Here is a 21,396-nt window from a genome sequence, read left to right as displayed (position 1 = left end):
CAAACAGACAGGCACCACTTTATCCGATTTACATATCAGAGTTCCATGTAAAAGTTTATGGACAGGGTCTCATGGCTGGATATGTTTGAAAATTAGTGATTCAATCATAACATAAACATATAATGATAATATCTTGCTTGTTATTTCATAAAGAGTAACTACCACTGGCCTATAAAATAACAGTTAACACAAGGGAGAGACCAAACATTGTTTTCAAGTAATCTATGTGTATAATGAACTTGCTTACAAAATAAAAACAGATAACAAGAAAAAAAAATAGAAAACATGTTAATTCAAAATAACATTTTCTATTAGTCCTCAACAAAGTTGAATTTTACCCCTAAAGAAAATCATACCCCTTGGGGAAATCCTCGTTTTTGTAAGTATAAGTGTAAAAATTGAGAACAAAGTTTATTTTGTCCTACGAACTAAATTTTAAAAAAAGAAATGAAATCCCCATTCTACTAGTATTTTCAAAGGTCACTAGATACAACTTAATTGCCACATAGAGAAAACCTTTTCACAGTTCTCATTCTCTTTAACTTAACTGCTCTGCAAAATGTGACACCATGATTCCAGCTCTCCTTGGTACACTTTCCTCCCTGCCTCCCCTCACACAATATTTTACTCTGATTTATCTTCTTCACCTCTGTTTCTACTGATGCCTTTGAGGGCTTCCTCTACTTTCTCCCACACATTAAGGGTATTCTCCAAACATCAGTCCTCAATATGTGTTCTGTTATTGACACTATTAGTCTTAGAGAAATAATCAATCAACACAAACTACCACCCCGACTATGATTTCCCCATCGTACTTTTAAGTCTTGCTGTCTTACTCAAATTTCTACATTTTAGTGGATTGATGTTGCTTCAAATACATTTACTTTAAAATTAAATCATCACCTCTTCTCTCCCATTCCTTAAGTCTTTCCCCTCTGACCCAATTTGTTTGGGTCTGTAAAAACTGAGAACTTACTATGGGCTGGGCTCTATTGTTAATGTTTATGGATACAGAAATTAGTAAAACAAGTTGCCTTTAGGTGGCTCTCTCCCCTCATAAAAGGTTAATTTCTGCACAATATGGCAAATATAATAATAGCACTATATACAGTATGCTCTGGAAGCACAGTCTAAGAAACAGTTTCTATAGGGGATATTGCCTGAGTTAAGTTTTAAAGGAAGAACAAAAATTAGCCACATGCAGTGGGGAGTAGGAGGGAAAAGATATTTCAGGGAAAGGCAACATTATCGATAAAAGCAGAGATGTATGAAGTCAAATGCTAGGCAGCAATGGGAGAAGAGCAATGCAGAAATTAGGTCGGAGGCGTAAGCAAGGGTCAGGTCCTGATTTTATCCTATAGACAATGGAAAGCCACTAAAAGGTCTGACATGGTCAGAGTTGCAATAGAGTTAGATTACTCTGGTGGCAGTGTGGAAAATAAATCTGAGGGGGAAAGACTACAGGTGAGTTAGAAGGCTTTTTAAATAGTCTAGGCAAATTATGACGACAGCCTGAAGTAGGGTAGTGGTGGTGGTGTCAGTGGGACTAAAGAAAAGTTTAGAAAATAAGAGTAGTGAGAATTGAGTCAACATGATGTAACTGTGCTCCAGGAAATTATTTTGCCCAGGATGGTAAGACCGTAAACCAATAATTAGGTTAGCTTCACTGTTTGCTTCAGGAAATTCTAAGAAATGAAGAGTTAGCTAACATTTGAAAGTGGGTTAAAATTAAATTATAAACAAATTATTTCCTTTCTATATGTCATCTCTCTCCCCCATAAAAAAGTTCATGTTTAGCCCTGACTTTTTTTGTGAGCTTTGGTCTTGTACTTCCAACTCTAACTCAAATATCTCCAAATCAAATTTATCTTTCCTTTCAAACAAGCTCTTCTTCCTGACTTCCCTCTTTCTACATAACACCTATACATCCATCAAAATTTTCAAATGACAACAGCAAAGTCTAAGGTTTGTCTCTGACACTTTTCCATTATTCTTCCATACCCAGTCCATCAATTAGTGCTACTGGATGAGAGTATCAATATCTCTGGCATTCAGCCATTACTTTCTATTCCTAATTGCCCTGGTAGAAAAATCATTTCATCCGTCCATCCTCTGTAACAACTCTCGACTTTAAGCCTTCTTTCCTCTGAACTTCCTGCATAGTTATGCTAGATTAATAGCCCTAAATTCATCCTTGGTTTTGCTCAAAAACTGTTGAAGATCCTAAAGTTTAATTTGAGTCTGACATTCAGGAGCCTCTATCACCTAAACCCAACCTTCCCCCAGCCTCCTCCTCTCCTAATACTTTCCCACATAATCCTATGAAAATCAGGCCTTTTGAACACGCCATGGCTTTCCCACTTCTCTTCCTTTACACTGCACTTTCTACTTGTAATGTTTTACTTTCCTTCTCTTTCAACTAAAATACTGATAATGAAGCTAATTTTAAAGTAATATTTATTGCAGAGGTAATGGATGTTACTTGTAAATAACAGGAAAAACAGAAAAATCCAAAGAATGAAAAGCAAATGACCTGGAATCCCACTAAACAGAAATAACCTCCATTAACATGTAGAATTTTTCTTTGTCTTTTTTATGCATATATGCTTTATCTTTTTTTAATCAAAAGGGGATCATATGATATATCTCTTTCATCAAGGCTAATCTGAAAATCTTTCTACTCCTTTCAGAGTAGCATGCTTTTATTTACAGTCCAGATCTAAAGCTCAGACACATTTTTATGCTATTGTTACAATCAAAACTTCATATTTAAAAATGAAGAAAAAATCTTTACATTTCTTTGAAGGCAATATTTATATTTCACTCAGTACCTAGTACAGACATTTGTTTACGTGAATTGTAAATTACATACAAAAGACCTCAAATATTTTAATTAAAATTATTTAACAAGTATTTACTGATTGCCTATCAAGCCTTGCAGCAGTACACAATATGGAAAACCTATGCCTCTATGAAGGAGACAGAAAATAAGTAGGCAAATTATTTACAGTGGTGTACTGGGTGACAAGATCTAACCGTTAAATTTTCAGTAAGTTTGTAAACTGGGTGTTGAACACAACCTTTATTAAAAATCCAATTGTATAAACATAAGTTATTCTAAGACGAAGGTAATAAATATTAAAAACTTATCACTTCCTAATTATTTTATTATGTTTTACTATAATCTATGCTCCGGGGGTTATGATTTTTGTATCTGTATAGTAGAAATACTATATAGTGCTGGGCTAGTGTACATCTCTTCCCAGCATCATGTGCAGTGACTTCACCTTGGTAACTTGAAATCGGCCGTGGTGGAAGTATTTATACTGTGGAATTTGGCAAAAACTACCAATCATAGCTTGATTTATTGTTTTGTGATTGTCAACCTCTAAGAAACTGATGGAGCAATTGTTAATGATGCAGATTAACCTTAAAAGTGTGAAATGTCTATAACCATTACATTATGAATAGCACAAAAAAATGTGAGGAAATATTCTTCCAGTATTTGAAAACTATTATCCAATCAATTCTGCTAAGTAGTCATTCAGGTAATTAAGAAATGAGTGAAATTTTTGACACGTCTTTGTTGTTTCACTTTCATCTTACTCATGATCACAAATTATGTCCAGGGGACGAGTGGTGAAACACCAGCACAGCACCGACTATAAGGTATGTCAGAAAATGGTAAATGCTATGCAGAAAAAGACGAACAGGGTTAAGAGGGGAATCCGAAGTGCTGGAGCAGGGATACAATTTAAATTAAAGTAACATTTGAGCAAAGAATTGAAGGAGGTAAAAAAGTGAACCATGCAAGTAGGATGAGAATTCCAGAAAAAGAAAAATAACGCAAAGCTCCTGAGAGGGTTGCTGGCCTAGAGCATTAGACAGAAAGGAGGTCTGTGTGCCTAGTGCGAAATGAAGACAAGAGAGTAGGAGAGATGAGACTGGACGGGTTACACAGGACAAAGTCATATTAGGGCTTTGTAGTCTAAACAGTTTTAGATTTTTCCTTTGAGAGAAGAAATGGGGAGCCTTGGAAGGGTTCTAAATAAAACTTATGCTGTATGTTTGGCTGCTGGGTTAAGAATGGATTGAAGGGAACAAGAATGGAAGCGGGGAGATAATTAGGAGGTAACTAATAATCCAGCAGATGATGGTGAATTGGAGCCAGATGATTAAGCTCCTGAATCTTCTTTCTATACCAGCTCTAGAAAATTCACTATTCACTGATATAATATCTGTTGAAATAAGACTATTTTAATAGGGAAAAGGTATATTAGATTCTACTATGAATGTTGGCATTAAAGATAGTTTTCTAAAACAAAGTAATAGCTCAACTGTTTCAAATATAAAGTCTTATCTACAAAATCAAAAGATCAGCTAAATTGTCATACTTTTGATAGCAATTAACCTTATGCGTGACAAAATAAACAGATTGCTTAAACAGCACCTACATATATAAGTGTATGAAGGATTTCACGCATAAACAGTAATTTGTTCTACCCATGAAAGAACAAAAAGACAAGAAGAAATAATAAATATTGGGCATCTGCTGTGTGAATAGTACTATCTATATACTACAGCGGTCCCCAACATTTTTGGCACCAGTGGGACCGGTGCTCCTATGAGACTCTAATACCTGATGATCTGAGGTGGAGTTGAGGCAGTGATGCTAGCGCTGAGGAGCGGCTGCAAATACAGACGAAACTTTGCTCGCTTGCCCACTGTTCACCTCCTGCTGTATGACCCGGTTTTTAACAGGCCACAGACTGGTATCCTTGTCTGTGGGGTTGGGGACCTCTGCTATACTAAGAGTTTCATGTGCAAGTTTATCAACTGTTAACAAATAACTGTTTCTAACCACAGGAAGCCCACATTAAAGGGAAGAGACAAACTAATTGCAGGATCAGTTCCTAAATGCTCCCTATAAAACATAATATATAAAGAATGGCAAAATAAAACTCCAAATCAAGCAAAGTTTTCTAAATGAATTTTCTGGGGGGGAAAAAAAAAAAGAATTAACTGGTAAGCAGTTTCATCCAACTTGTTATACTCACCAACTAAGGAGGTTAAATTTCTAAAAGAATCTTCTATAGCCAGTGCAGTCATGTAAGGTGTACGACTACGATGCCTTTAAACAAACAAAAATTCTCTAATACAGAATAGGAACAATTTATGTTTCATATGGTAAGCTACAAGCAGAAAATGGTCATATCTGTTGGAAAAACATAATAAAACTAAAAAGACCAAGACTTAGTGGCACAAAAAGTATAATTTCTAACAATGGCTTCTCAATGTTGCATATGTAGTCAGCTTTATGGTTCTAAAGTTAGATTATTTTAATATTTAAAAAAGCTTTAAGAAGAGCTACTGGTCAGAAACCCTATAATGATACAAGATTTTTTCTATAGTGTTTATTTATATTGGAATGGATTACTCAGGAAGATTGCAAAAATATGGTTTAAAAATTCTGTGAACTATATACATCCCAAATAAGACGGTGGTCTAACAAAAGAATTTCCCCTAATTTGTAAATCATTTACCTGAAAATGAAAGATAAGCCACAAATTTGGAGAATATATGCCACATATATGAATAAAGTATTGGTATCCTAATATTTAAATAAGTTCTAAAAATCAATAAGCAAATCAAATATCAGTTTAAAGTACTAATAGGAAATGAGCAAAATATATAAGCATTTAACAAAGGAACAGAAATGGTCAACAAACACAAGAAATAACCAACATGAATGAATCTCACAATCATAATGTTGAGGGAGAAGGAAGCAAATTGCTTATATTATGATTCTTTTATTTAAATACTAACAACTACGCTCGAAAAACTTCCTATTTACCAGGCACTGTGCACGATGCACTTCGCATGTAATGACTCATTTAATCCTCACAACAGCCCTACCAAGTAGATTCTATTATTGATCTCTATTTTATAAATGAGGAAACAAGCACTGAGAAGTAATGTGCCCAAATCACATGGGTGATAAGTGGCAGAACCTCCTGGTGCCAGAGTCTGTGCTTAGTCTCCTGACATTACATTACCTGGCAAAAATATGCAAAACTAACGAGATAACATTTATGCATATGTATACAATTAACTAAACCATAACGACAATAACAACAAAAAACAAGAGAATAATAAATGTAATTAAGGGCAGTGCTCCTTCTGAGGGAAAAGAAATGGTGACATAATTGGGAAAGGTTCACATGGAAACTTCAAAAGTTTTAAAAATGTTCTAAGTTTTGAGTGAGTAGTAGATATGCAAGTTTTCATTTCATTGTGCCCTATTAACTACATACATTACATATCTTCTTTTGTATATATCGACTATTTTATAGTTTTATTTAGGTGGAAAGCAAGTCACCTAAAATCATTTCTGGAGCTGAGGATAGAGGTGGGGAATGTAGAACTATAAATACATACACACAATTATGAGACATCTCATAAAGGATAACAAAAAAAAAAAGTCACATTTAGTTATAAAATCTGTCCCATTTTTACTCAAAAGAATAAAGTCATTGAAATTTAGTTTGTCCAGCCAAATCTGGAATGAACCCAGGGGTTCTGAAGAGCCACTAGAGCGACAACTCTTAAGAAAATGGAGACTTCTTTTCGGAGATTTTTCCCTCCTCAATTTTGCTTGTTCGCTTTTCTTTGTTGTATAGCCACAACGACACCTCTAACTTTAGGCCTCTCTTGTATATAAATTATATGAAAGATCGAACGAGGCAGGAGTATGCTTTAGAAAATTTACTTTGAGGAGAAAAAAACAAAACTGCAGCACATACTTGATATACATAGTAGACATAGAAGACACACTCAGGAAACTAGACCCTGACACTCAAGACTGTTTCCCTCTAAGAAAAAAATAATAATAGTAAGGGCCAAAGTTAGCCAAAATGGTAAAATTACTCTAATTTTCACAACAGTAGTAGTGGGTTGCAAATTTAAGACTATATAAACTAAAATATAGAACAATGGGTACCATATTTTGAATATCTGAAAACAATTACTAAATTCAGAAATTTCCTTAGATTAGCTAAATTTTTTTCAGGGGACTCTCATAGGATTAAGTTCAAAAGATAGCACTAAAAGCAAAAATCACATAAATTCCAAGTTATATTGGGAATACCTTAAGTCATCCATAAAGTACAGTACTACACTATCTTGCAATAAATCCAACACAGCTAGGGATTTCTCCTAGTATGGAACAGCTTGCTGTTTTCAGCTGAACATAATTCAAGTAGTAAGCTTATGTTTATAGGATCTATGCCGTGAGAAAAATATCCATCTAGCACGGCATGCTCACACTATAGGGGCACAAAAACATGGTATGGCAGAAACGCATTGAGTAGAATAGTGAGAGAGCTAAATTTAAATTTAATTAAGTTGGTTTTAACTCACTTTTATTTTACTGTTTGCCAAACAAACATGGTTAAATATGAATATATACAATTCTACTGTACTCTTTATCACGCTTCTATCCCATAATTCTACAGGGGAAGTTAGAAGGAAAAAAAAAAGCAGACTGTCCACCAAAAAAAAAAAATAATAATTTGTTCTCATAGAAATACTATATTAAATCATCATTACATTAAGGTAGGTTATACTATAAGCATCAAGTATTTCATTTTTAAATTTTCTGATTTTTACTATTTCTTATGATGTGGAACTTGCTTTCAAGATTTAGAGTAAGGAAAAAAAAATCTATTTGATCCAGTTAAGTAAGTGAAAAAATGTAAGGAATCTTTGACACTCAGCGTGGCCAGAGATGTAGAGGCAGATCATCTACTCAAGCCTCTACTCGATTAATGAATCCTAAGAATTCTGGATTACATCAAATATCGGTTTCACTGGCATAATTTACCTAACAGGAAACAATTTATAATTTACTTAGTTGTACCACTGGCTGGGTGTTCTACTTAGGCACTGAGCCAAATGAACAGCAACAAAGTACAGCTTCATCACCAACAGTGAAATAAATACAGTATGTCCCATACTTAACTTGCAGGACTAATAAAATTCATTTTAAAAGTTCACAGTCAGTTTTGTGATAAAAGTTACTTTACAAACAGATTTGTAGAAAAGTAGAGAGAACAAAGGGTTTTTTTTTTTTAACCTACTTCTCAAATGAAACATTCATTCAGCTCCTGTAAAAACCTAGGTGTCAGTAAATTTTAAATCTGTTTATATTTCATTTCGACTTTTTTTATTAATAGGCTACACATGTTAGGCTATCCTGAATACCATATTGTGCCTTATTTAAAAAAATTCTGCCACCTATGGCATTTTCAAATAAAAAAAAAATTTAAGAACAGATTACTCTAATTTTCCAATAGCTATAACTAAAACTTATTTTGCTTTATCAACTGTCAGATCAAAGATTTAAAAACAACAACAAATTAAGTCGTGGATGTCCTAAAGATTGGTATTTGAGAACACTGTCACAGTTCGTCAAAGATCTCCAGCCACATGCTCCTCAGCCCTGATTATCATTTAGACCATGTGTTCTCAACTAGGCCATCATATACCCCATAGGCTCTTTAAATTCAGCAATGCCCTAAGAATACATACAAGTCATAAAAAGCTATCTCTTCTGATTGGTTACACAACCAATTTTACCTTTAAGTTGATCACTTGCCTTTCAATTGAGAAAACAATTGGTGAGCTGAAATTTGCAATTAGGCTATACGTACCTTTACCTTTTAAGGTACATTAAAACTTAACAAATAAAAATACATATGTCCTTCACCCTTAACCCCACACAACACACGTATACACAGACTTTCATTAGGATGGTGTTCCTCCAAGAATTAAATCTTCACTTATAGAACAAAATGGTTTTGCTCTGATATAGCAAGGACTGATTTAGCAAGAAACATCTTGATGCAAAAGGGCAGAACTGCTGAGAATGCTAGCCTACTTTTCACACCGACTTTCCTCCTCTAAGCATCTGTCAAGTGTGGGATGAGAAAAAGGTGCTGGAATCTGGAGAGGCAGACTAGAATAAAAATATATCTGGGTCCAAGAATTTAAAACAGACAGAAATGCACTGGAAAAATTACAGAAATAAGAAAGTCAAACATAGTTCTGCTCCCCTTTACTGACAATTTCACAAATTATACACATCATCTCTTTAATTCTTTAACCCTCTCTGATCTGACCCCTTCCTTTCCCTCATGACCCTTTATCCAAGCCATCAACAAAGACTTGTAAAATATGTCTTAAATTTGTTCACTGCTCTTCATCTCCAACATCAGAACCGTGGTCCAAGACATCTTTGTTTCTTACCTGGACTAGTGTAAGCCATCAACTAGTGTTTGTTTCTATTTCCTCTATTGTCCCCCTCTGATCAACTGTGTAGAAAGTAGCCAGTGTAATCTTTAAAAATGTAAAGTGGCTCATGGCACTGAATAATATAGTTCCATGGCTTTCGAAGCAACTTCAAATTAATCCAAACTCTCAGCATTCAGGGAGTTAGTATGACATAATAATTCATATTGCTCAAGAAGTGGTTGGAACAGTGCCCAGCACATCATAGATGCTCGGTAAATATTGCATAGTAAGGTAAGGCCCCAGCCTGCCTCTTTCCTGGAGGTGGCACTCTCTCCAACTAACCATGATCCTTTCAGTTAACTGTGAGCTCTTTCCCACTTCAGGCCTGCTGTTTCTCTCTGTCTGAAATGCTTTTCTCTCAGACCCTTCAACAACTTCTGTCTCTCACTTATACTTAAGTCTCAACCTAAATGTCATCTCATTGATGAGGCCTTCTTTTCCCTGTCTTTCTAAATACTCTTTTCTGTAATTCTTTATTGTACTACTCTTCTCATTTCCTTCATCCTGCATAATATTTTGTAATTACTTTTTTATTTCATTGATTAAACTTCTTGAACATCTTCAAATGACTATGCATGCCATCCAATAAATTCTATCTAAAATAATCTTAACTAATGTAGATATTAATCTCTTCATCAAGAAGCTAAAAAAAGGGTCGCTTATATAAATATGTCACAGCCTGTGCTATAATTCATTATACCTACACACTTCTCTTAATTGTTAATTAAACATAACCTTGTCTCCAACAAAGTATTGCACTAAGTGCTGGAAGAAGAGAAGCCAGGATGAGAAAATAAAGAATGTTTCCTCCCTTAAAGTCTTGAATGACATAAACATAGGATGGAAGAACCAAAAAAGGGGCATTTCAAGTAGGGGATGGGGTGGGATAAAGAGTCATTGTATGTATGTTAAAGTGTATGTGTTGCATTGATTGCAACATGCACCATTATTTTATGTTCCACTAGGAAAGAAAAAAATGCTGCCAATTAATTGTTAATTATTATTGTTTGTTAGTTGTTAAATATCAATAGTAAGAGGCATCCCAGTATGAGATGCGTCTCTGTTTCAAAGATGTTAAGGTTTGAGGAAAAGAGGAAGAGAAGAAAGTAAAAGAAAATTACCATTCTATTATTAACACAAATTCAGTCCTCCAGGAACCTTGAGAACTCTGAGAGATGGAATATTGGTTATTCATTAAAGTCTGTTATCAAGAAGGGGAGAAAAAGCCACTAAAAAGAGTGGCACAGAGCAACGCTTGCTTTCTTCTTGTTTCCATTTTGCCTTGTATATCTTTACCTACCCCTTTGCTTTTAGCTTTTCTAAATCACTTGGTGTGTCTCTTGTATATAGCACATAGGTGAGTCCTGCTCTGTAATCCAAATTGAAAATCTTGGTTGAGTTAAATATAACAAAAAGATAAATCTTGAAAATCTACATATTTTAAAACTCCTAATTGCCTTCTGAATCATACGTTATAACTTAAGGGCAAGCATAACTGAAAATCATAATAGCAAACTGAAAATCTTAAATATGTATAGTCAATAATAATGAAAATACTCCATTATGAATGTAATAAATGGATAGCTTTAAATGTTTATATTAGAAAATAAGGCTAATAATTGGTGAGTTAAGCATCTATCCTATGGAATCAGAAAAAAAAAAAAACCCAAAGCAATTAAAATACTACTTCTAGTAACACAGTAATGCTAGATTATTCACCCAATTCTCCCACTGAAAACTAAAAGTGATAGATAAAATTTTACTTCAAAAAATATTAAAAGCACTGAAGAGCTGGCAAGATGATAAAGTAATAACCAGATCAAAATCTATGAGAAAGCAGAAACTCAAAGAGATAAGTGGCATAATGAAACTGTTTTTGTCCTGTAGACATCTGCCTAACTCACAAAGTTGAGCTTCAGTGTTAATGATCTCTTGGGAGAGAAGTCAAAGTTCAAGATCTATCCAACATGGAAAATCTAATAGGAGACCCTTTCTCCATAAAGCTGGGACCCACCTGAAAGTGTCATTATGTGGAAAAGAGTAAACCAGAATTAAATCCAGGCTACCCATTCCCACATCTTATCTCCAAAGGACTACAAGGAAATTTGTCTTCCTACTGCAGTAGAGAACAAGATTTCTAAGAGGTTGAAAAGACAAACAGGTCCACACACATATTTGCAACCCAAAATTATCCTTTTTGGGTGGCTCAACACCTCAAATGATGAATTTTAGTCACCAAACTAGTACCTTGAGGCATCTGGGGAAAAATGAACAAAGGTAAATCACCTTGAAGCGATTTATTTCCTTCTTGGGCCTCATAGAAAACCCACAAATATTTCTTCTAGGAAAAATAAGTAGTTCATGGTCAAAATCTCATGCAGGGTAAATAAAAAGAAATCTATACCTAGAGACAACATATGAAACTTCAGAAAACCAAAAAATAAAGCGCTCAAAAGTAGCCAGAGGTCAAAAAAAATGGACTCACTCAAATGAACAAGTATTAGGCAGTGAATTTATCAACAGCAGCAATGGAAACCAGACAAGAATGGAATTATTTCTTCCAATGGCTAAAAAAATAACTGCCAACCCATACTTTTATACCTAATGAAGTATCTATCAAGAATGAGAGCGACAGACTTTCAGACCAAAAAAAAAAAAAAGAAAAGTTTACTACAGAAAATCTCATTAAAAAGAATTTTAGAGAAAACAATCTTCAGTAAGAAAGTTATCCAAATGGAAAAATCTGATGTCCCTGGAGGACTCAAGAGCACATAAAGTTGGAATTGATATCAGAGGCTCATTGTCCGTTTTCTGTCACGTTGATTGAAGAGTAGAAAAGCCAGTTAACAGCGAGCAAGAAAGAGCGAGACTCATAAAGTCAGAGGAAGAAGTTGAGTTCTAGTAGCACTACAGGCCCCTGGTTCCAGCTGTTCCTAAGGCCTATTGAAATCTTGTCCTTGGAAAATAGGAGATAACCCAGTGTCCTTATACTTTAGAGTCTGCTTTTCATTTAAAAAATGCAGAAAGGGAAAAGGCTGGAAATTAAGGGAAAAATATACAATAGAGGAAATCAAAGTCAAGCACTGATTTTTTGATAAGGCTAAAAAAACCCACAAAATCTCTAGTAAGACTGATGAAGGGAAAAAGACAGAAGGCACGAAAAATTGGGAATAAAAAAGAGGGAAATTTAAAAGATAACAAAAGAATATTTTGAACTTCATGCCAAACACTTTAAAAACTCAGACAAAATGGGTGGATTCCTAAAAAAAGAAAAAAAAGAAAACTTTCTAAAAACTGACCTAACTAGAAACAGAAATCCTAAATAAAACCATGTAGAAAACTGAATACATACATTCCCCAAAAAATGCTAAGCCCAGATGCGTCCCCCCAAAATACTAAGCTCAGATAGTTGAACAGAAGTTCAACCAAACTTAAAAGAAAGAGATCATTCCAGTCATATATAAATCCTTTCAGAAGGGGGAAAAAAAAAAGATTATTTTTTTTGAGGTTGGCGTCATCTGGATACCAAAATCAAATAAGGGCAATATAAAAAAATAAAAATTACAGGCCAATTTTACCTGTGTACATAGATGCGAAAATCCTAAGTGAAATTCTAGTAAACTAAATCCAAGCGTATAAGAAAAGACCATTATGATTAAGTTGAGTTCATTCCAAAAACGCAAGGGTAATTCAACATTAGAAAATCAATGAATGTCATTCACCACATTGTCAGAAGGGAGGATAACTATATGATCATCTCATAATGCGAAAAAATCATCTGACAATATTCAATACTCATTCTTCACACACACACACAAAATCTTAGCTAACTAGTAAAAGAAATGTCTTTAACCTATGAGTATCCATCAAAAATCTATGGCAAACATTATTCTTAACGGTAAAACGTTAAGGTGCACTTCCTTTTAAAAACTAGGTGCAACATAAGAATGTCCACTACTAACACTTGTATTGAATACTGTACTGGAAGTTCTAACCAGTAAGGCAAGAAAAAGAAATGATGTAAGCATTGGAAAGAAAGACAATTTGCATTCACAACACTTTAATAATTTAGTAAGGTGGATGAACACGAATCTACACACCAAAAAAGCTTTTATCGGCAAATAGAAAATGGAAATGAAAACAAAGAAAAATATACTATTTACAAGAGTAACAAGAAATAAAGTATCTAATAATTAAACTTAAGAGAAAAATAGAGATTTTTATGGAGAACAGTTTACTGAAAGATATTTTAAAATATCTAAATAACAAAATATAACATGTTTAAGGATAGAAAGGCTCAATATGATAAAGAGAATTAAATGCATGCATAAACTAAAAGCTACAGAGGCACTGGGCTCATATATTAAGATAAGTTCCATTTTTATTTTTTTTTTTTAGGTGAGGCAACCCTTGGCTGACCCCATAGATTGCAAGGACCTTGTTAGCTTACAATCCCTTATTTATTTATTTATTTTATTTTTTACGCCTACAGCACCTGGTCTTCCTAGGTGATCTTCCATCCAAGTACTAACCAGGCCTGACCCTGCTTATCTTCCGAGATCAGACGGGATCGGGCTTGTTCAGGGTGGCATGGCCATAGATAAGTCCCAGTTTTTAATAACAGCTTTTGAGAGCCTGTCTGGAAGTTCTGGCAGGAGAGCACAGCTACTCATATACCCTTAACCAAAGAATGGTCCTCAACTCTACCAAGGAAGGTCGTCCTCTTCGACCCAGTGTGCAGCTGTGGAAGGGGCGCACATGGAGAGGTGAGAGAGGAAAGGGACACCCGCCTAGCCAGCTAGATCAGCCAAGTCAACTTTCGAGATCATTGGGGTGACAGATGTCACAGCCAGGTTGCCCTCATATCCTAATAACAGTTTTTGAATTTTTGCATAACTTGACACAAATTACTCTTATTTACAGATATTTATGCAACTGGTACATATTTATTAGTCACTAATTACAGGTATTATACTTTTACCAAATTGTAGTAATAGTTGATATGGCACTTCAGAATTCTGGCAGCAGCAATGAACAAATATGAGTTAAGAACACATGACATCATACGGCTGAGTTCTAGTTGAATGTGCTGTGGGCCCACTGGTTCAAAGGTCAGACAAGTGTGCACATTCACCACAATGTAAGTTATGATAACCACTCCTGCAATGTAAGTTATGGTAACCAACATTTTACGTAACACATATGGTTTGGGTTCGTGGAATTATCTGTGAACACTGCCAAAACATCATCTCCTTAAAAGCCACTGAAAAATGTAAACGTTTATTCTGAATACAAATTACATTTACAAGAGGAAAATAGACAAAACACATTCATAATACAATGCTCATACTGGGCTCAAAGAGAATCCCCAGTGGCCTATGTATGGTCCTTATACAAATAATACCCTTGTACATGTAAGACCTGTAAGCAGCTGCCCAGTTTGCTTTATAATAGATCTGAGCTCAATCAAATGTATGAATTTCTGGAGATCTAACTTCTTCAAAGTTAATTCTTGTTTATGTAAGCTTTGTGCTCTCTTATATTGCTCCTAAATTTGGCTTTATCCAAATTTCTTAATACAGAATTAGAAATAATGATCATGTTTTATCGGTTGCTAGAGCATACTAAGTTAAAATTTATTGAATGCTTATTGTGTGCCATGCACTGTTGAAAGTGCTTTGCACATATTAAATCATTTAATTTTCACAACAAGCCTATCAGGTGGATAATATTACTATCACCATTTTACAGATAGGAAAACTGAGGTACAAAAAAGTTAAGTAACTTCCCCAATGTCACACAAGTAAGTGGAGAAACTAAACTGAGGGATTCATATTCAGGTAGTCTGTCTGTCTTCAGAGCCCCAGCCCCTCAATTCCTATGTTATACTTCTTTTCACAATATTTTAAAAATACATAAAATTATTATGGATGAAAAAATTCACCATTAAAGAAAATTATCAGTAAGTGTTAAAACAACAGTTAAGCAATATTAATATAAACACAACTTATCATATGTTGATACTTCACAGCTATTTCAAAATTTCATGGCCATGATTAAGAGTTTTGAAGTTGGACAGACCTGTCTCTGAATCTTGGTTGTGCCCTTTACAAGCTGTGTGACTTTGGACAAGTTTCGTAACTTCACCAAGCCTCAGTTTCCTCATCTGTAAAATGAGAATAATAAACATCTCACAAAATTGTTGTTAGTAACATAGTTATTGCTACATTACACTGATATGGTACCTCCAAACAAAACACAGGTACAGAAAACAAAAAGAGGAGGTTCTCAATTTCCTCCAGAAAACAGGACTTTATTATAATGATATAAAAAAGTTGACCACTCCAAGTCACCACAGCAACTATAAGACCCACACACTAAAATAGAATCACAATCTCCTCTAATTCATAACAAATAATTCCCCTAGATAAAAGTCAAGTGCCTAGAGGTAGATTACTGGATCTTTGAAATATGAAATACTGTATATACATAGAGAGACAAACAGATAAGACATTGTTGTTTGTTCACAACTACTCCCACAAATCCCATTCCACACATATCCTTTTTAAGTAGTATTCAAGGGGCCCCAAACAGGAAGAGCTGTGTCATAAAGGAGCAATTCCTGGCATTGGTAGAAAGCAATTTTTATAAGAGAAAAACAGAAAGAAACAGACACGTCTTCGCAGTAGGGTAGAACTATCGTTTCCACTGAAGAGGGATTATGCCTATCATACCTGTAGCATTTTACTAGTCAAAACAACTTAAACTGTCATTATTGCTGTCTTTAGAATCTCAAATTATTTAAAAATAACCACATTCCTATCAATACTTGCATTTACCAGTAATATATCTATATGTGCTAAGGGTAGGTGTTTCTTTGAAGGGGATGATTTTGGCAATCCAATATAAAAATCTTTCTTAAAAAGAAAAAATAGTAATAATATTCTACAAAAATCTTACAGGATAATTTTTTTAAATGGCTCATCAAGACTATTATCAAGGTGAGTTTTTATGAATGTCGCCAGTCTAATAATTGAATTACATTATTTATTAAAATGATATTACATAAAAATAATTATTAAAAAGACTGTGTTCATTGTATCTCAAAGATTTGATAAAGAATGAACTCTCACCTCCCCAAAAAATCTCTTTTTAACAAATAATCGCGAAAATGGCCTTCAAATTTTCTTAGTAAATTTATAAGTGTCCTGTTCGTCTGGATCAAAGACCATTTAATTTCTACAAAACACTATTTCTGCAGAAAACTTATATATGAAATATTTAGGAAATTTTTAAAATATGCACTTTATAAATTTTTAAGAAAATAAATACAGGACATGAAGTGTTCTAGGTTACTAGGCAATAAACTCCAAACAAAAAAATTCAGGTCCTTCTGCTCTGTATCTTAACAATTTGGATTTTTATACTTGATCAGCATTTCCTCCACTACTTTACTTTCTTTAAATGATGAGAATAACTTTTTTCCTTTTTTAATGAATCTTATAAATAACTAATAAGGTCAAATTGGTTCAATCACAACTCAGATACATGAAGATTTTAATTTAGCAATTTTAAAGTAAATTTTTATCTTTATATAACATAAGAGAAAATTTGCAAATACCACCAATTATGCACATCTTGTTCCATTTACTTTGTCATTCTCTCTTTTTCATACATTTTTTTTCTGAACCATGTGATAATAAGTTTCAGACACTGTACCTTTTTAGTTCTCAGTATTTCTATGTATTTTCCTAGGAATATGAACATTCACTTAATCACAGTATAGTTAACCAAACCATTATTGTATCAATGTTAAAATTTCTATTATACAATTGCAGTCCATATTCAAATACAGTAACTGTCTTTAAAATGTCCTTTAAAGCTACCGATTTCCTTAGTCCAGAACCCAATTCAGGATAATGCATTGCATTTGCTGGTAATATCTCTTCAGAATCTTATCATCTGGAACAGTTCCTCAGTCTGTCTTTTAAGACTGATATCTTTAAAGAATATAGACTAGTTATTTTGTAGAATGTCCCTCAACGTAGGTTTGTCCGATGGTCTCACGTGTTTAAATTCAGGCTATGCATTTTTTGTAGGAATGTCACAAACATTGGGTTTTCTCACTGTATCACATCAGAAGTCGCAAGAAGTTTGTGGATCCTATTATCAGTGCCTTACTTTGATCATTTGGTTAAGGAGTACCTGTCAAGTTCTCCACTGTGAAGTTACTGTTCTTCTCTTTGTAACAAGTAAAAATCTTGAGGCTGTGTAAACATCATATTCCTCATCAAACTCTCACCCAACAGTTTTGGTGTGAAAGTACAATTTTAATTGTTCCAAATTGGTCATTTTCTAACTTCAACAGTTCTACATTTGTATTTGCTATTTTAAGGAAGAACTTTCCCTTCTCCCTCATTTAGTTATTTATTCATTCATTTACTTATATTTGTATAGACCCACAGATTCTTATTCTCTCAATGGGTTTTAATCTACAACTATCATTATTTATTTGGCCACTGGATGCTTCTCTAAAGGTTCTTGTTCCTTTTGAAATGTCCTCATCATTCTTTGATTACCTTCTTACTTTGTAAAATAATAATATGTTCCAGACCTCTTGTATTTTCCCTGATCTAATTCTTCCTGGGATCAGCCATTTCTTCAAGGAGTTCTGCTTTCCTTTTAGTGGAGAATCATTTAGAAACATATGGGAGTTAGGTGTGTTATTGTTATCAAAGATGTAATTGCTTCTAGGCCTTCTTAGCAAACAAAGCTGGAATATACATACATACACACGTAAGCATATGTGTACACCATACATATTCATACAAATATGCATGTATGTCTATAGGGAATATGTGTATACGTGCACACATGCGCATTTTTCTACATTTACATAAATATTAAAAATCATGAGTTCATAACCTCTAATTCAAATCCATCATCATAGAGTTCATTCCAGCCTTCTTTTCCATATATAAAATTCCTTTCTCCAATAATGAAAACCCTGGCTCCCATTATACTCAATACACTTATTCATTTGTTCAATCCTAGACTAGATAGAAAATAGCTTCGAAATTGCCGATTCATATCACTACAAAAAATCAGCCTACAGACTAGGGTTCATTATTTGTTTTTAGTTATTTTTATCTTGAGTTTGAAAGTATTCTATACTCAAAATTAAAGTGATTCTCAAAACAACCTTTACCATAATGTGTTTTAAATCTTATCTTGCTAGATTTAACCAATTCTAGAGGAAAAAAATCAGACTTCAAGATATCCTTCAGTAGGTGAATGGATAAACTGTGATATAGCCAAAGAATGGAATATTATTCAGCACTAAAAAGAAATGAGCTATCAAGCCATGAAAAGACATAGAGAAATCTTAAGTGCGTATTAATTAATAAATGAAGAAAGCCATTCTGAAAAGGCTACATAAGGGACAGCTTTGCTCATTAAGTTACATTTGAGCAGACAGATCTGAAAGTACTGAGTAGTGAGCGGGCCAGCCCAAGTAGATAGGTGGGAGACAGGATTCCACAGCAAGTACAAAGGTCCTGAAGCAGAACTATGTTCAGTGTGTTAGAGGAAAAGCAAGGAGGTGATGTGGCTACAGCATCGTAAGAGAAGGAAGGGCAGGAAATGAGGTCAGAAAGACAGCTTCATAGGGTTTCATGGGATACTGCAAGTACTTGGGCTTCTATTCCTAATAAGATGACTGCCAGTGAAGGGTTCTGAGCAAAGGAATAATAAAATTTATATTTTTAAAGGATCATTTTGGCTACTCTATTGTAAACAAATCATAAAGCTGGAACCAGTTAGGAAGTTATTAAACTAGTCCAGGTGAGAGGTGATAGTGGCTTAGATCAGTGACAGCAGTGAAGTTAGGTTAGAGAGACAGTCCACTTTCTATGTGTGCCCTCAGCATCATTAGAGACCACATCTGGAGCAGCAGTTGCAAGAGAAATCACCAAATGATTAAATTTAAAATCATCCAGTCATTTTCCAGGACCTTTCTAAACTGGCAGAATTCTAGATATATCATATCTTAAGAGTGGAGCTGACAGGTTTTGTTAATGAGCTGGATGTGCATAAAGTAAAGAGTGAAAGATGACCTTAAGGTTACTGGCCTGAGCAATCAGAAGAATGGAGCTGCCACTTACAGAGATAGGGAAGACAGAGTTGGGATAGGTTGCAGGGGGCAAATCAGGAGTTTGGGTGATAAGCCTGATAAAATGTAAAAGTTTATGAATGATAGTTATATGTCTAACTTTTAAAAAATGGCTAGCTCCAAGTCTTACACCCATTATATTCATCATTAAACAGTCATAATCTCCAAGCCTGAATATAATATCTCCTCCCTCTGAATCACCATTTATTTCACTTCTTATAGCATTTAATATGATTAATATTAAATAATATTTTATGTGTATTATAACTATTGCTGTATGTCATATGCCATACAACTTAGATACCTTGAAAGGAGAGTTCATGATTTATGGTTGTATAATAGTAAAAAGGGCCACCTTCTATTAAGCACATTTATCAATTAGCTAATTTAATCCTTCTATTATCACTTCTATTATTAGTATTTAACATATGAGAAATTCAGGTTCAGAGTTATTAAGTGATGCGAAATTACACAGCTAATGTATAGGCTGGCATTTAAACTCGGGTTTGTCTGAATCTAAAGCCAATGACTCATGTTGTCTTTAATCAACCTCAGTACCTAATTTAAAGCCTTGCATGCAAAAGGCATCTAATATATTCATAGTGAATATATAACTAGACAAAAAAAAAAAAGTAACTCTGTCTTGAGACAGAAGGTGAATTACAGTCAGACCAATGATCAGAACATGACTGGAAGAAAGAGTGAAAAAAGAATAAGAAAATTCTTAGTAACGCTTACAAAACTTGGCAGAATTAATGCATGCCTATCGGGCCATCCAAATTGGCCTTCTTGGATGCCTTAAACCTGTCATCTTTCTTTTTACCTCAAGGTTTCTAATCCACAGTTCTAATAACCTCTTAATTCACCCTAAATTAATTCTATTCATCTGTCAGAGCTCTACTCAAATCACTTCCTCAAAGTAGTAGCTGTCTTTGACCACCTCCTCTCACCTAAACTAAATCTCTATCACAAGCTCATACTACCCTGTAATTCTCCTTTACTTGTTTATCACAACATAAATAAATGTGTACTTATTTCCTCTCTTCCATAGAAGAATATAAACTTCATGAGAGCAGGATCCTCATATGTCAAGTTCACTGTAATGATTAATATATGCTTAAAATTATTTATAATATTGTTTATTATAAGTCATTAATATTGTTTAATAAATGATTCAATAAATAGAGACATCCATTACAAATGACAAGAATAGATTATATCAGACCAATTCAAGAACTATAAGAACTGGATTTAAAAACAAACAAAACAAACAATGACACACACACAGAAGGCAGTCAGGATGTGAGAAGCAAAAATACCACAAAAAAAGGAAATAAAGAGTTAAGCCTGACATTCTCCACCACTCTCGCCTCCTGAGGCAACTAGCTGCAGATTAGAGCTTTGGCAGTCTCACGGGGCTGCACAGACAGAATGGAGTTCAGAGCTTATCAAGACAGGCAGGATTTGAGGGGCTAAGGTTCCAGAGAAAAGGCAACCACAGAAAAGTGAGTCTGGACATCCTGTTCTGCTTTTGCCTTCAGGATATTAACTGAATCCTAACCTGTATGGGGACAAGAGACCAAAAATCAAGCAAAGTGCCTATTTTAAAGCAAAAAAGGTAAGCAGAACTTTTGGTAGCCTCACTGTGTAAGCAAAAGAAAAATTCAAGGCCTGCCGAGAAAGAGAGGCCCTAGCAAACACCCCAGGATTTCATATGATACCACTGAAAGACAACACTCTTGGAGTAAGGAAACTGGCTTTAAATCAGCCCTGAAGAAACCTAAAACAAAGACTCGAGTCATTTCAAGAATGTATTGGATGAAGGTCATCTGCTCCTACTTTTATCTACTACCAGAAAAAAAATTAAATCCTTT

At 34.3% G+C, this 21,396-nt stretch overlaps 1 protein-coding gene and 1 pseudogene across 12 annotated transcripts in view; both read right to left on the bottom strand.

The window, feature by feature from the left end:
* The window catches only part of NUMB (NUMB, endocytic adaptor protein), a 138,224-nt gene that overhangs the window by 60,270 nt on the left and 56,558 nt on the right, over positions 1-21,396 (bottom strand). For 8 of the 12 annotated variants that reach the window (XM_023537038.1, XM_023537031.1, XM_023537036.1 and 5 more), the window contains exon 3: positions 15,433-15,517. The exons of the other annotated variants lie outside the window; for them this stretch is intronic. The gene's annotated coding sequence lies outside the window, so the exon portion shown is untranslated. The remainder of the gene's footprint in view (positions 1-15,432; positions 15,518-21,396) is intronic. 12 annotated transcript variants of the gene reach the window in all.
* Positions 13,835-13,953, bottom strand: LOC111746129 (annotated as a pseudogene).

The sequence above is a fragment of the Pteropus vampyrus genome, unplaced genomic scaffold (assembly GCF_000151845.1).
Source record: "Pteropus vampyrus isolate Shadow unplaced genomic scaffold, Pvam_2.0 Scaffold177, whole genome shotgun sequence".
Lineage (NCBI taxonomy): Eukaryota > Metazoa > Chordata > Mammalia > Chiroptera > Pteropodidae > Pteropus > Pteropus vampyrus.
Note: the sequence above shows the minus strand (reverse complement) of the source record. Positions and strands in the feature narration are given on the sequence as shown.